This window comes from Triturus cristatus, chromosome 10 (genome assembly GCF_964204655.1).
Source record: "Triturus cristatus chromosome 10, aTriCri1.1, whole genome shotgun sequence".
NCBI classification, from domain to species: Eukaryota; Metazoa; Chordata; class Amphibia; order Caudata; family Salamandridae; genus Triturus; species Triturus cristatus.
In genome coordinates this window covers 995,104,645-995,120,851 of record NC_140593.1, presented here as the reverse complement: position 1 = coordinate 995,120,851, position 16,207 = coordinate 995,104,645, and the positions used below count along the sequence as shown (strand labels likewise).

At 51.8% G+C, this 16,207-nt stretch overlaps 1 protein-coding gene across 1 annotated transcript in view; it reads right to left on the bottom strand.

Moving 5' to 3' along the window:
- The window catches only part of MYO15A (myosin XVA), a 1,126,038-nt gene that overhangs the window by 754,902 nt on the left and 354,929 nt on the right, over window positions 1–16,207 (bottom strand). The window lies entirely within an intron of this gene.

Below are 16,207 nucleotides of genomic sequence, written 5' to 3'. Positions count from 1 at the left end.
GGGTCTCGTGACTCCTTCCAGGCTCTCAGCGCCTTGAGGTACTGGTTCTTCTTCCTGAATCCAGCATGGGGAACTCTGAATTTTACACTGTAGCCTTTCAATTGCTCCGTTGTGTAGCCTTCCAGTCTCTCCCAATCCACCTCATCTATTCCAGAAATCACAGAGAGTGCTCTTCCAGCGGAGTGTGAGCCAGGCATGGTTGCAGTAATGGCAGATGTCTCAACAAAGTTCCAAAAATGAAAACCTGTGGCTGCGTTATTTGGTCTGCTCTCACTATCTGGTGATTAATAATTCACTGTATGTAAATTACAAGTGCAAATCCGAAATCCCAACCGCTGCCAACAATGTTAGAGTCGGGGATCTCTGGTTGGCGCAAGGTTGCCCTTGTGTCAAGCAGGAACCCTCTCCTCCACGTCAGGGCGCAGGATAACCCCTTTTGAATGACCCTTGCTCACCCTCTAGGTGCGTGGCGTGAGCAGCCAAGGCGATTCCTCAGGCGTTGTTGGTTAAGCACTTACAATCATACACACAGTAAATACATCAATCCCCCCAGAAACGGACACCAGACTTGGATATATATAAAAATACGTTTCTTTATGTAAAAATAAGGTATATATATCTCAGCAGACTTATCACAAGACCAATAACGTTTTCGCTAGGCCACCAGGTTATACAGCAGGCAAATGTTCTTGGTTCGTAGTTTCAAATGGATACTTTGTAGTCTCTTGCAAATGTTACTTGTAGTTCCAGTACTCACAGAGATCGGTTCCTGCGAACGGGGAAATAAGGCGTTGCGGGCCCCGAGCCCGATACTGGAACTTCTTTCGTGATGTGGAGAGTCGGCACAGGTCGGTGCGACTCTCAGCTTCGGGAAGTGTTCTTGGGTCCTCAATCAGCAGGTGTGGGCAAGTAGGCAGGCGCGTCCCGCGACCCTTTGGCACGGCGGTGCAGGAGGGTCTCCACAGCGGGGGCGGCGCGGCCTGAGATGTCCGGGGATAGCGAAGCGGGGTCACAGGGCACAGTCAGTGCAGCTGGATGACCCGGCGTAGATCACAGTCGTCGGACGGCTTCCGGCGGGAGGGGTGATAGCGCGTTCAGCGCGCTCCAATGGCAGGCGGTGACAGGGGTGCAGGCGGCCTGGCCCGGGGACAGAGAGCGGCTCCGGACGGAGCGGGGCTCTCACGGGATTGCGGCAGGCGAGCTCCTGAGTGTCACGGCCCTAGGAGGGGCGATGAGGGGCGCAGTCTCTTTTCCAGCGGGATGCACACACGGCTCGAATGGGAGGACGAGCAAGAAGCACAGAGAACCCACTGGTCCTGGGGTTCAGTTCAGGGGGCAAGCTCAGATCAAGCCCTTGGAGAATGTTCAAGCACAAAGTAGCAAAGTCTTTTCAATAGTCTCTTCCTCTCCTTTCTCAGCAAGGCAGGCAGCAGGCCAGCTCCTCCAGCGTCTCCTTCTCCTTCTAGTCGGGCAGAGGTTCTTTGTGGTAAACAGGATTCTGATTTCTTAGGAGCCAGGCTCCTACTTTTATACCATGATTCTTTTGTTCTTTAGCGCCAGGGGGCCTAGGCCTGGCTCAGTCCAGTTCTGGAGCACTTTGTTATGGTGACTCTGCTCTTTCCTTTCAGCAGCAGGGCAGAGACATCAGCCGCCCCACAGGGGGCGGCGCCGGCTTTGTGGTGGCAGAGCACAGGTCTATTCAAGAGTCAAGGTGTACTCCTCCCACCCATCCTGGTGTGATCTCTCTACCCACCACCTGGCAGCCAACCTGTCTCTGGGGATCCCCCCACCCTGCTCCTTACTGTTGCTAGGCCGAACACACACACACACACACACAGCAGAGGCGGACTGAGATGGTCAGGTCAGTAAATACTAACTTTCTAAAAGTAGTATTTACAAACCCAGGATATTAAAATAAACTTGACTACAAGAAGTATTTGATTATCCTGAGTTCAGGCATACTAAACTTGACACTCTACCATGCTCTCTGAGTCTACTGGGGTCACAGCGTTGGCGTGATCCCAGCAGCCCATTCTGGCCTATGGAGAGCAGGTAGCCTTCAATAGTGAAGAACGGAAAGGGCTGTAATTCACTACTAAGACATGCCACACACACCAGGGCATGTCTTACCTTATGCCTACAATGCACCCTGCCCTTGGGCCTACCAGAGGGGTGGCTAACATGTAGGTAAGGGAAGGTTTAGGGACTGGCAAGTGGGGGCACTTGCGCAGTCAGCGCGACGGTCCCGGACCGCGCACAGGGTCTGCGGGGGCAGACCCTAGACACATTTTACAAGGCCGCTTCTGTGGGTGGCGCAACCAGCGCTGCAAGCCCACCAGCAGCATTGGCATTCACGAGCCCTGGCACCCCTGGTGCACTTTACTGGGGACTGACAGTGAATCCAATAAACCAATCGTGAACATCAATTACAGGTACACTTTACTTAGGGAGCACTTGCACGGCGGCACGGATTAGCCGTGGCGCAGTGCCCTGAGCGGACAACACCAGCAAAACAATCGAGGCACACCATCAAAAAGTGGAAGGGAAACTCACGCCAAGGTGCCAGGTCTAACACGTGTCCCCTCCAGCTGAACTGTGGGGAGAACTACCCTTGCCCAGGGGTTTCCTCGTCACTAAGGCGGAAATACCTGGACAGACCGTCAGCGTTGGCGTGATCTGTACCAGGACGGTGTTCCACCGTAAAGTCCATACCCTGTAGGGAGATGGACCACCTCAACAGCTTCGGGTTTTCACCCCTCATTTGCATCAACCATCTGAGGGGCCTGTGGTCCGTCTGAACCCGGAAGTGAGACCCAAACAAGTAGGGTCTTAGCTTCTTCAGCGCCCAGACCACAGCAAATGCTTCTCGCTCAATTGCACTCCACCTACTTTCCCGTGGAAGTAACCTCCTACTGATGAAGGCTACGGGTTGGTCCCAGCCCTCCTCAGTCATCTGTGAAAGAACAGCCCCTACACCATGCTCTGAAGCGTCTGTCTGCACTAGGAATTCCTTGGAGAAGTCAGGGGCCAAGAGCACGGGCGCCGTGCACATGGCAGTCTTCAGGGTGTCGAAAGCTTTCTGACAGGTGTCAGTCCAAATCACGTTCCTGGGCTGCTTCTTAGAAGTCAGCTCTGTCAAGGGGGCAACGATCGTTCCATAGCCCTTGACAAACCTCCTGTAGTACCCAGTGAGCCCCAGGAAGGCCCTCACTGCGGTCTGCGTCTTGGGGGGTTCCCAAGCCAGGATGGTCTCAATTTTGGGTTGCAAGGGTGCCACCTTGCCACTCCCCACTTGGTGTCCCAAGTACACCACGGAACCCTGCCCGATCTGGCACTTGCTTGCCTTGATCGTGAGGCCTGCTCGGCGCAGCGCCATCAACACTTCCCAGAGGTGGCGCAGGTGTTCAGGCCAGGTGGCACTGAACACTGCGATGTCATCCAGGTAGGCGGCACTGAACGCATCCAGCCCAACCAGTACCTGGTTGACCAACCTCTGAAAGGTGGCAGGGGCATTCTTCATTCCAAATGGCATGACTCGGAACTGGAAGTGCCCATCTGGAGTAGAGAATGCTGACCTCTCTTTGGCCCCATCGGTCAAGGCGATCTGCCAGTACCCAGACGTTAAATCAAACGTACTGAGGAACCGGGCAGCCCCCAGCCGATCAAAGAGCTCATCAGCTCTGGGGATGGGGTGCGCGTCAGTCTTCGTGACTGAATTGAGTCCTCTGTAGTCCACACAGAACCGGAGTTCAGGTGTGGCTCCCGGCGCAGCAGCCTTTGGGACCAAGACCACGGGGCTGGACCAAGGACTGCTGGAGGACTCAACCTCCCCTAGCGCAAGCATTTTGGAGACCTCCTCCTTGATGCAAGCTCTGACCCTGTCAGTTACCCTGTAAGCCTTGTGCTTCACAGGTAAGCTGTCTCCTGTGTCCACATCATGGACGCACCAATCTGTGACACCAGGAACCAGGGAGAATCGGTAGGAAAATTGTCCCAGCAAGTGGCGGCAGTCTTCCTGTTGTTCGGGCGTCAGGGTGGGTGAGAGGTTAACTACATCCACTGACCCATCTTTCTCAGAGGCCACTAAGAGGTCAGGAAGAGGCTCGGTCTCCTCCTCCATTCCATCATCAGTGGCCAGCAGCATGCCCACTTCGGTCCTCTCTAAGTGGGGCTTAAGGCGGTTAACATGTAGGACCCTCAAAGGGTTCCTGGGAGTCTGCATGTCCACCAAGTAGGTGATAGGACTTTTGCGCTCCACAACCTCAAATGGACCTGTCCACTTATCCTGAAGTGCACAAGGCTCCACTGGGGCCAAGACCCACACCTTTTGTCCAGGTTGAAGCTCTACCAGAGTGGCATTCCGGTCGTACCACCGCTTCATCTCCTCCTGGCTGGCTTCCAGATTTGCCTCAGCAAGTTGCCTGAAACGCCGAGTCTGGTTTCGGAAGGCCAGCATGTAACTATATACATTCTGGGGAGGTTTCCTGGGAGATTGCTCCCAGCCTTCCTTCACCAAACTCAGAGGTCCTCTTACCGGGTGACCATACAGAAGCTCAAAGGGGCTGAATCCTAGAGACTTCTGTGGCACCTCTCGGTAAGCGAAGAGCAGGCATGGCAAGAGGATGTCCCACTTACGCCTCATTGGACCGTCCAGGCCCATGATCATGCCTTTGAGGGTTCGGTTGAATCTCTCAACCAACCCGTTTCCTTGGGGGTGGTAAGGAGTGGTGAACTTGTAAGTTACCCCACACTCCTTCCACAGGGATTTCATATATGTGGATATGAAATTGGTCCCCCTGTCGCTCACCACCTCTAGAGGGAATCCCACTCGGGAGAAAATTCCCATCAGTGCCCGTCCCACCACGGGGGCCGTCACTGTCCTCAGAGGGATGGCTTCAGGGTACCGGGTGGCATGGTCCACCAAGACCAGGATGAACCTGTTGCCCAGGGCTGTCTTGGGGTCCACAGGCCCCACAATGTCAATACCCACTCGTTAGAATGGCGTACCGACCACAGGGAAGGGTTGCAGAGGAGCCCTGTGCTTCCCTCCGCTCTTACCACTTGCCTGGCAAGTCTGACAGGTTCTGCAGTAGGAATCTGAATTCTTGTGCATTTGGGGCCAGTAAAAGTGGGTGACAAGCCTGTCATAGGTCTTGTCCATCCCCAAATGTCCTGCTAACGGCACATCATGAGCCAGCCCCAGTAGGAAGGTTCTGAACTTCTGGGGTACCACCAGCACACTGGCTGACCCAGGTTCAGCAGCCTTAGGCTCGGAATACAGGAGGTCACTCTCCCAGTACACGTAGTGTGTTTTGGCCTGAACACCATTGGCCTGGTCTGCAGCCTGTTGCCGCATACCCACGAGAGAAGGGCATTCTTTCTGCTCCCTGCAGAATTCCTCCCTGGAGGGACCTCCTTCTTGCTGCCAATGGGTCAGCTCAGGCAGATCTCCCAGTTCGGCAATCTGTTCCCCGGTAGGCTCCAGAGCATCCCCCTCAGGGTCTACTTCCTCCTGGGCCGTGGGAACTTCGGGGGCCGGTTTCCCGCGCCTCCTGCGCCTTCTCCCTAAGGCCGGTTCCTGGACCTCTCCCTCAGGCTCCAGGACCCTCTCAACACCCCTACCGGCTGCCATGGACCGGGTGGTCACGCACGCCCAGTCGGGTAGACCCACCATCCTCAGATGCGTGGTCTTCTCCACCTTTTCCCAAGGGGAGCTCTCCAGGTCGTTCCCTAGCAGACAATCTACAGGCATGTCAGTTCTCACAGCGACTTGTAGAGTACCAGAGACCTCCCCCCACTCAAAGGGAACTTGAGCCATTGGACAACGACTCTCTACGTTGTCAGCATTGACAACCCTACAGTAGGCATTGGGTACAATCTGCTCTTGAGACACCAGGTGTTGCCTCACCGAGGTCACGCTGGCTCCTGTATCTCTAAGAGCCTCCACCTTTCTTCCATTGATGGTCACCACCTGCCCATATTTCTTAGTGTTAGAGGGCAGGTAGGTTACAGGGACCATCTCACTGTCTCCTAGCGAGACTAGGGTCATCTGCCCGGGACCCCCACCCTCCTGGACTGCTACCTCCTCCCCAAAGTTAACACTAGCTACTTGCCGGGGTGGAGCACCAGTGGGTGCGGTCTTACCAAACAGGCGACACTTAGGATCAGAGGCAATGTGACCCGGGTCACCACACTTATAACAATTGAAGGGCCCCTTTGGAACAGGTCTACCTGTCGGGGCCCCGTTCTGCTGCGGCGGTGGGGGAGGCTGAGAACCCTTCTGCTGGTTCCCTTGGGAGTTACTTTGGGGGCCTTTTTGGAACCCCTTCTGTTTACCCTTGTCCCCCCCACTCTTCTGCTGGGGACCCTGCCCACCCTTGGCGGAGTCTCCCACTTGACCCTTGTGGACCCTGGTGCTGAGCCAGCGGTCCGCCTCCTCAGCAAGCTTCCTCGGGTTGGACAGCTTGCTATCAATCAGGTGCTGGCGTAGCTCAGGAAAACATTGACTGGACAAGTGCTCCCATGCAATTAAATCAAGCAGCCCTTGATAATCATTCACTTTGCTACCCTTCACCCAACCATCCAGCGCTCTGCAGAAAAAGGTCACATACTCCACATACGTACTCTCAGGGATCTTCTTCGTCTCCTTGAACCGCTGTCTATATAGCTCCGGAGTTAACCCATACCTGGTCATTAAAGCTTCCTTCATATGGGGGTATGAGGTTTGGAGATCTAGGGGTAAATCTAACAGTGTGTCACGCCCTTCAGCGAGGAACCTTCCCCACAACCCCGCTCCCCAGTCTTTCTCAGGGACCCGGTGTGAGGACATGGCCACCTCGTAGGCCCTAAACCACTGCCCTATGTCATCCTTTCTAAAATACTCCTTTACTACATCTTTGGGGATGTACACCTTGGACTCTACCTGCACTGGTGGAGTGCTGCCACCAGAAGGAGCGGTGTCCAAACTTTTCGCCTTCAGCTCCAACTCCTTCAATCTGATATCATGATCCATTTGGCGTTGTTGTGCCTCCAAGGCCAACTTCTGCTTTTCCATTTCCATTTGTCCTGCCAACTTTGCCATCTCCATTGCATGCGCCCTGTCTGCTGCCCTGTCTGCCAGCTCCTCTGGCGACCGGACTCTGCTGGGCTCCTCAAGGTTGTCGGGCGGAACGATGTCCCCCGCATTCCGTGGGTCTCGTGACTCCTTCCAGGCTCTCAGCGCCTTGAGGTACTGGTTCTTCTTCCTGAATCCAGCATGGGGAACTCTGAATTTTACACTGTAGCCTTTCAATTGCTCCGTTGTGTAGCCTTCCAGTCTCTCCCAATCCACCTCATCTATTCCAGAAATCACAGAGAGTGCTCTTCCAGCGGAGTGTGAGCCAGGCATGGTTGCAGTAATGGCAGATGTCTCAACAAAGTTCCAAAAATGAAAACCTGTGGCTGCGTTATTTGGTCTGCTCTCACTATCTGGTGATTAATAATTCACTGTATGTAAATTACAAGTGCAAATCCGAAATCCCAACCGCTGCCAACAATGTTAGAGTCGGGGATCTCTGGTTGGCGCAAGGTTGCCCTTGTGTCAAGCAGGAACCCTCTCCTCCACGTCAGGGCGCAGGATAACCCCTTTTGAATGACCCTTGCTCACCCTCTAGGTGCGTGGCGTGAGCAGCCAAGGCGATTCCTCAGGCGTTGTTGGTTAAGCACTTACAATCATACACACAGTAAATACATCAATCCCCCCAGAAACGGACACCAGACTTGGATATATATAAAAATACGTTTCTTTATGTAAAAATAAGGTATATATATCTCAGCAGACTTATCACAAGACCAATAACGTTTTCGCTAGGCCACCAGGTTATACAGCAGGCAAATGTTCTTGGTTCGTAGTTTCAAATGGATACTTTGTAGTCTCTTGCAAATGTTACTTGTAGTTCCAGTACTCACAGAGATCGGTTCCTGCGAACGGGGAAATAAGGCGTTGCGGGCCCCGAGCCCGATACTGGAACTTCTTTCGTGATGTGGAGAGTCGGCACAGGTCGGTGCGACTCTCAGCTTCGGGAAGTGTTCTTGGGTCCTCAATCAGCAGGTGTGGGCAAGTAGGCAGGCGCGTCCCGCGACCCTTTGGCACGGCGGTGCAGGAGGGTCTCCACAGCGGGGGCGGCGCGGCCTGAGATGTCCGGGGATAGCGAAGCGGGGTCACAGGGCACAGTCAGTGCAGCTGGATGACCCGGCGTAGATCACAGTCGTCGGACGGCTTCCGGCGGGAGGGGTGATAGCGCGTTCAGCGCGCTCCAATGGCAGGCGGTGACAGGGGTGCAGGCGGCCTGGCCCGGGGACAGAGAGCGGCTCCGGACGGAGCGGGGCTCTCACGGGATTGCGGCAGGCGAGCTCCTGAGTGTCACGGCCCTAGGAGGGGCGATGAGGGGCGCAGTCTCTTTTCCAGCGGGATGCACACACGGCTCGAATGGGAGGACGAGCAAGAAGCACAGAGAACCCACTGGTCCTGGGGTTCAGTTCAGGGGGCAAGCTCAGATCAAGCCCTTGGAGAATGTTCAAGCACAAAGTAGCAAAGTCTTTTCAATAGTCTCTTCCTCTCCTTTCTCAGCAAGGCAGGCAGCAGGCCAGCTCCTCCAGCGTCTCCTTCTCCTTCTAGTCGGGCAGAGGTTCTTTGTGGTAAACAGGATTCTGATTTCTTAGGAGCCAGGCTCCTACTTTTATACCATGATTCTTTTGTTCTTTAGCGCCAGGGGGCCTAGGCCTGGCTCAGTCCAGTTCTGGAGCACTTTGTTATGGTGACTCTGCTCTTTCCTTTCAGCAGCAGGGCAGAGACATCAGCCGCCCCACAGGGGGCGGCGCCGGCTTTGTGGTGGCAGAGCACAGGTCTATTCAAGAGTCAAGGTGTACTCCTCCCACCCATCCTGGTGTGATCTCTCTACCCACCACCTGGCAGCCAACCTGTCTCTGGGGATCCCCCCACCCTGCTCCTTACTGTTGCTAGGCCGAACACACACACACACACACACAGCAGAGGCGGACTGAGATGGTCAGGTCAGTAAATACTAACTTTCTAAAAGTAGTATTTACAAACCCAGGATATTAAAATAAACTTGACTACAAGAAGTATTTGATTATCCTGAGTTCAGGCATACTAAACTTGACACTCTACCATGCTCTCTGAGTCTACTGGGGTCACAGCGTTGGCGTGATCCCAGCAGCCCATTCTGGCCTATGGAGAGCAGGTAGCCTTCAATAGTGAAGAACGGAAAGGGCTGTAATTCACTACTAAGACATGCCACACACACCAGGGCATGTCTTACCTTATGCCTACAATGCACCCTGCCCTTGGGCCTACCAGAGGGGTGGCTAACATGTAGGTAAGGGAAGGTTTAGGGACTGGCAAGTGGGGGCACTTGCGCAGTCAGCGCGACGGTCCCGGACCGCGCACAGGGTCTGCGGGGGCAGACCCTAGACACATTTTACAAGGCCGCTTCTGTGGGTGGCGCAACCAGCGCTGCAAGCCCACCAGCAGCATTGGCATTCACGAGCCCTGGCACCCCTGGTGCACTTTACTGGGGACTGACAGTGAATCCAATAAACCAATCGTGAACATCAATTACAGGTACACTTTACTTAGGGAGCACTTGCACGGCGGCACGGATTAGCCGTGGCGCAGTGCCCTGAGCGGACAACACCAGCAAAACAATCGAGGCACACCATCAAAAAGTGGAAGGGAAACTCACGCCAAGGTGCCAGGTCTAACAGTTGCGAAATGGCGTGCGACACTGGAGGACACTGCCCCTCTCTCTACTGGGACGGGTAGCCCTCTTCAAAATGCTAGCTCTCCCTCGTTTCTTATATATCCTCCAGAACAGCCCCTATAAAGTCCCAGAGTCATACTTCAAAAACATAAACAGCGAAATCAGGACACTGCTATGGGATGGAAAAATACCCCGTATAGCCTTGCATAAACTAACCAGAAGTTGGTACGATGGTGCAATTGCAAAAAGAATACGACCCAGACCAGAGGGAACTATTTCGATACCTGCAAATCCGACAAGCTCTGACTGTCGCAATTCACACACCAGGGGAGATACCAGAGGTATCCCCATTAGAAGACAGATTGCTATCAGAACCCTTAGGGAAAAAAGCCATATCTTTGACACATAGGAAAATTAGCAACGATCTACCCGACCCACTCCAACGTCTCCGAGAAAAATGGCAAGCAGAACTGGAGCCACTTGAGGACGAGAAATGGCAAACTGCACTAATTTTCCCATGTGAAGCGGCTATCCCACTAAAACTCCACCTTATTCAGCTCAAGATATTACACAGAACTTACCTAACTGGGACCACCCTCGACAAGATTGGGCGCAGAGATGATCCACTTTGCCTCCGACACTGCGTGGAAGAAGCCACATTCTATCACGTACTATGGGAATGCCCTAACATAGCGCCACTCTGGGGAAAAGCTACAAGACACCTACATATGACTATAGGTAAAGCTATTCAATTAACACCTAAGTTAGGACTTCTCAACATATGGGATGCAACAGATCTCACCACAACAGAACAACAATGGGTCACCCTGGAGTACACATTGGTCAAACACAACATAGCAATGGTTTGGGGAGCCACGGAGGTGCCGACCTCGAGAGGGTGGGCTAAAGAAATGGATAAATGTATGATCGCAAAGAAAGAAGTGTTTAGAAATAGAGGGTGTCCCAAAAAGTGGGATAAAAAGTGGGGAAAATGGAATAATTTACAGAGGAGAGATATGTATCTCCCCAACCACTGTAATGGCGCTGAAAGAAAGTCGAGGGAGTGGACACATATGATTGTATACACCTCAAAGAAGCCCCTTCAGAAAAATGTCCTTGGAATTTTATCTATAACTGTGTTATCTATACAGAAGCCAATATGACCTGTATTGTTTATTACAAAGTTAATAAAAAATAATTGAAAATATATATATATATATATTATATATATTAAAGATAAGATTTTTGGGAGAAAGAGGATAGATTTGCTTTATATATATTGATATGCTCACCCCTTGATAAAGCTAATAGGATCACTTTTTATATTTTGGTGCTGTGACTCATTGACAAAGTCGGTAAATCTGCCTGAGTGCAGTATCTGTGAGACCAACCGCACATTGCGCTTGTCTTTGGCCATGTGGGGTGGAGGGGCTGAATGCCCGTGGGAGGTGGGAGGTGGGATGCAGGGCCTGGCCATTAGAACCTTCAGCCAGTCCCAAGTCACACACAGAGTGCTGTGGGCTATATGTATGGTAATAACATATTACTTTATGTTAAAAAAAACTAAAAGCTCACTGCGAAAAAACAAAGCTTAAAGTGAATGTTATTGTTTATTTTAACAGGATAAGCGGCCTCAAAGGGGGGATCGGTGAGGGGGAAAGAGAAAGAAGGGGACATAAAGCATACAACAATTATTGAAGTTATGCAGGAATACTCAAAGTACGGCCGGGGGGGGGGGCTCATGCGGCCCTCCCGACAATTAATTATGGCCCCCTGGTAAACAGCAGCACTGGACTGCTGTTCGCTTGACAGAGAAGGAACATTCAGAAAGCTGTGAAACAACAGGCATACGTTATTTACACGTTAACTAAAGTAACAGTAAAGAAGAAAATAAGGTGCCCTAGACGACTTATCTTTAGGAACACCTTTAGATTTAAAGACATCTTGCACTAAATGTGAAAACTGATAAACTCTCTGGAAACTTCAAAAAAGTGCATTCTATTAACATCCATGAGCGTTTTACCGTAGTAGATCAGATTATATCACTGCATTGAGAGGCATTTATTAGCAGTGATAGTTTTCAAACATGATCTTGGAAACATTCAAGCTGCCCCATTCTGAATACAATGCCATTAGTGAACCAAGAGGTAAGTCATTTGTCAGGTGCACCTTGTGTATAGTCTTGGTTCTTATATAATTGGAACAACATTATAGCTTATTAAATAAAATACAAGAGACGGTTTTGTACAGCACACATCCTTAACTCCTATAATTTAAGGGGATCTCATATGTGTTAATGAAGAAATAGGAGGCAAAGTGAAAATAATTAATTGCCTAGGATCACACAATTTCATCAAAAGGGGACTGATACCAAGTTTTTTGCTTTCACAGTTTGCAATTCAGCCATCAGATGAGTATCTCTTTCCCTCTCATGTTTTACATTAGAAGTTTATGCTCTGACTTTAATTCTTGGTGCATGACAATAGAGTGCTGGTGGCAGACAGAAGTCATATGAAGGCTCTGCTTGTTGTCCACATCATGCGTCTGCTTCGCGTTTCCCTACGCCCACCTTCCATTAACCCAACCCTCGCCTTGCTGGCATCGGTGCGGCTCTCGGGCATGCCACAGACAGCACTTTGCGGCCCCCGGGGAAATGTTTGAGAGTATTCATGCTTTACGTGATTGTCAAATTCAGGCAGACATGCACTCTGCAGAGGACGCGGAGCTCGGAAAGTCCACCGGCGACCGCATGGATGCCAAGCAATCCAATGTACAAGGCACTGACTGAGGGGGCAATCCCTCTGCCTGGCTGGGCCACCCCCGCATCCGAGATAGTGTCAAAGTCTCGGTGACTCAAGTAAGACAGCAGTGGTTGCCAAATATCTTTCGGGTGAGATTGTGGAGGCAAGAGGTCCCAATAGTGAGAGGTGCTCCTGGCAATATGCAGCATCCCTCAGCCAGTCTGCAATCCTTGGCGCGGGTCGTCTGCCCCATTGGATGGCCACCCGCCTTTTAGCCAGTAGTAATAGCGTCACAGTGAGGTGTCGAGCTTCGGGGGGATCTCCTTAACATTGCCCAGGAGTCCTACCAGAGGGACCCTCACAGGCAGGTGACATGTGATTTGGGTAATTGCATCATAAATGTCTGTTGAGTAACTGGCTATGTGCGGGCACCCTCAGGCAAGGTATATGAATGTGGCCTGAGGAGTGGCACATCTGCAGCAACGCACCTCAATGAGCAGGCCAATACGATGGAGGTGTACTGGTGTGTGAAAAAGTCAGTTCAGAAACTTGAAGTCAATGAGTCGGAGCCTATATTTGGTTGAGCTTCACTTAACTTAGCACTGTGATCTGACCGCAGCATTAGAGCCACTCTGCATCTGTGATGGGAAGAGTAAGGTCCAGGTACCATGCCCAACGGGCAGTCGGGCGCACTCCAGCGGCTTGACTTGCATCATGGACCACAGCCCGGGTGACTAGCTTCCGGGGGAACGGATTTGTTAACAAGTGTTCTAGCACATGCAGGGTGGGGGGTGCAGAGAACGCGTTGTATATTGTGTGGCGTGTACTGCAAAGCTGGTGGTATGGGAGGGTGTTTAGCATAGAGGGCTTAGGGGCCACATCTGCATCAAAGGAAGACAGGTAGTAATGGTCGGGGTAGAGGTCACCAAATGCAAAGAGATCTCGCTGGTGGCTTGATTTCTGACACCCACATCCTGCAGTGGTGGAAGCACAGGATTACACGCTAGCGGTATAAAGGGAGCAAATAGACAGGGCAGTCGGGCTCACTGGCATAGTCCATCCCACACCCAGCGGATGCATGCAACTGTATCAGTCTCGACATGCGGGGTCTTGTAGGGTTGATACAGCACAGTTGTGAGCGGGCAAGGAGCCACCTGTTCTGCCTCCCCTGCCGTATGAGGCTGGAATCAAGTGGGGTAGAGCTAAAAGTGTAAGTATTGGGCTTTTGAACAGTAGGCATATAGGCTCATGTCAGGCGCATTCAGGCTTCCCTGTTGAAAGGGCAAGGTGAACATTTCCCACACAATTCACAACTGTTTACACACCCAGACCAAGGAAATCAGATTCGATTGCATGCCGCTTCAGAAAGTGTGTAGGAGTGGGAGTAGGAAGTTAAGGAAGAGATATAGTAATTTGGGCAAGACAACCATTTCAGCAATGGCTATCCTCCCAGCCATGGAGATGGGTAGTCGGCCGGAACTTGCTCCTCAAGCCATGCCATAGCCCTGTCATGATTTATACGCCAGAGTTCGTCTACATTGCGGCTCAGCCAGATACCTAGGTATTGGTCTGGGCCGTCCGCCCACTGCAGAGGATATTCAGACTCAAATGGTGCAGTGCTGGGAGTGAGAGGGAATAGGGTAAATTTAGTCCAGTTTATATTGATCCCAGAGAATCCACTGAATCGCACCACTTTATGGATTATGGGAGACAGGGTTGTTTTGGGGATCCCGGATATAGAGCATTATGTAGTCCACATACATAGACAATAGTACTCTCTGCAGGGCCGGACTAGCCGTAGCGGGCATCAGGCGTTTCCCCGGGAGGTTGGAAGGGTAGGGGCCGGGTTTGCAGCTTTGGAGGCCAGGTTTTGTTACTGGGGTATTGTTTTCCAGCCATACTGCCATATTTGCCCCTGTACAAAAAAGAATCAGGAGTGCTTATCTTATCACTTGCACACCCTCCAGCTCCCTGTGGGGGCAGTGGGGGTGGGGGGCTGGTCGGACAAAATTGCCAGGGATGCTTTGGGTTCCCAGTCCATCCCTGATCCTCCGAGTTGTGAAATTAAGACCCATGTGGGCATGGTGTTGGCAAAACCTGTCCACCAGTGGCTCCATCACTGCAGCAAATAGATCAGGGGATAGGGGACATTCCTGTCTGGTCCCGTGGGTAATTGTGAATGGGTCAGAGTTCGTGCTTTTGAGGTGGCGGTGCGCCATCAGGGAAGCATAAAAACCGGGGTCTAAGTCCGAGTCGTTGGAGGAGGTGGGACAAGTAAGGCCCTTCCAGGGAGTCGAATGCCTTACTGGCATCGAGCAGAGTAGTGACCACAGCAAGCCAGATGTCCATGGCATGCATGAGGGTGAACATCGTGCAGAGGTTATCAGCCAAAGAGTGACCTGGCATAAAAACAGACTGATCCGGGTGAACAATATCTGGCAGCAGTGGAAGAGCCTATTGTCCAGGAGTTTAGCACATATTTTGTTGTCAACATTGATCACTGACAACGGGCGGTATGAGTCTCAGCAGCAAGAGGCTTTATCAGGTTTTAGTAGTGTTACAATGACCGCCTCCCTCAGGAATGGTAGGAGCACACGGACGCCAGAGAGTCTTCGTACACAGCCAATAAGCCTGGGCCCATACGTGTAGAGTATTACTTATAAAAGTAGGCGGTGAGTCTGTCCAGCCCCAGTGCCTTGTCTCTGGGGAGACTCGGAATCACCTGAGTCACCTCTTCCACTGTGAAGGAGGCATCTAGGTACAGACAGTGGGCTGGGTCAAGTCAGAGTAGCTGCATCTTGTCCAGATAGGTGGTGGAGCCGCAGCATCAGGATCACAGCGGCGCTGTATAGGTGGGAGTAGAACAATGTCAAGGTGCTGAGCAGACCATCAGGTGCCGTGTGGCTAACCTGATGATTATTAATGAGCTACGCGGCAGCCCAGGGTTTCAGGAGCATAGCTGCCAGTGTCTTCCCGGGTCGATCAGCATCGCCATACTGCCACGCAGTTCCCTCCTGGTGTAGGTAGCAGGTTTCTCTCTGGGCCTCTTCGTCATAAGCCAATAGATTCTCCCCAATAGCAACCAGGGCCTGTGGATTGCGTGTCTCATAGAAATCTAATTCGTGGCTGCGGATCTCCCTCACCAGGGCAGCTAGCTGCACACTGATCACTTTGAGTATTCCAGATGGCTTTGCGATGCAGACTCTGCGGATTATGACTTTGAAAGCTTCCCACAGTGTCACCAGAGAGACAACCAAGCCGTCGTTAAGGGCATAATAGTCAACTATTGCCATTTGGACTTCATCCCAGAAAATGGAATTGCAGACAGCATTGGGCGCCAAGTGAAGGCACGCAGGACGGTCAGCGGACAAGTCAGCTCCAGCAGGACAAGTGCTCTCCATTTGTGGACCAGGTGAGGGCGTCACTGGTCAGTAGCCAGCATCCTGGACTAGGTGGCATACAGTTAATACAGTTGCACTCCGTGCTGTCAGTGTGTTTTAGTAACCGGACGTCAAACAGGCAATTGTCACTCATAATTATTTTATTTTTTTATTGATTTTTACAAGAATAACGGTGGTTACAGTGCAGTATATGTTGATACACATATATAAAATTACTATACATCATGCAGTTACTTAAATACAAAACTAAAACCAGTTCAATGGTGCACAAGGTTACAATAGGTGAATAGCACAGCTGACAGTC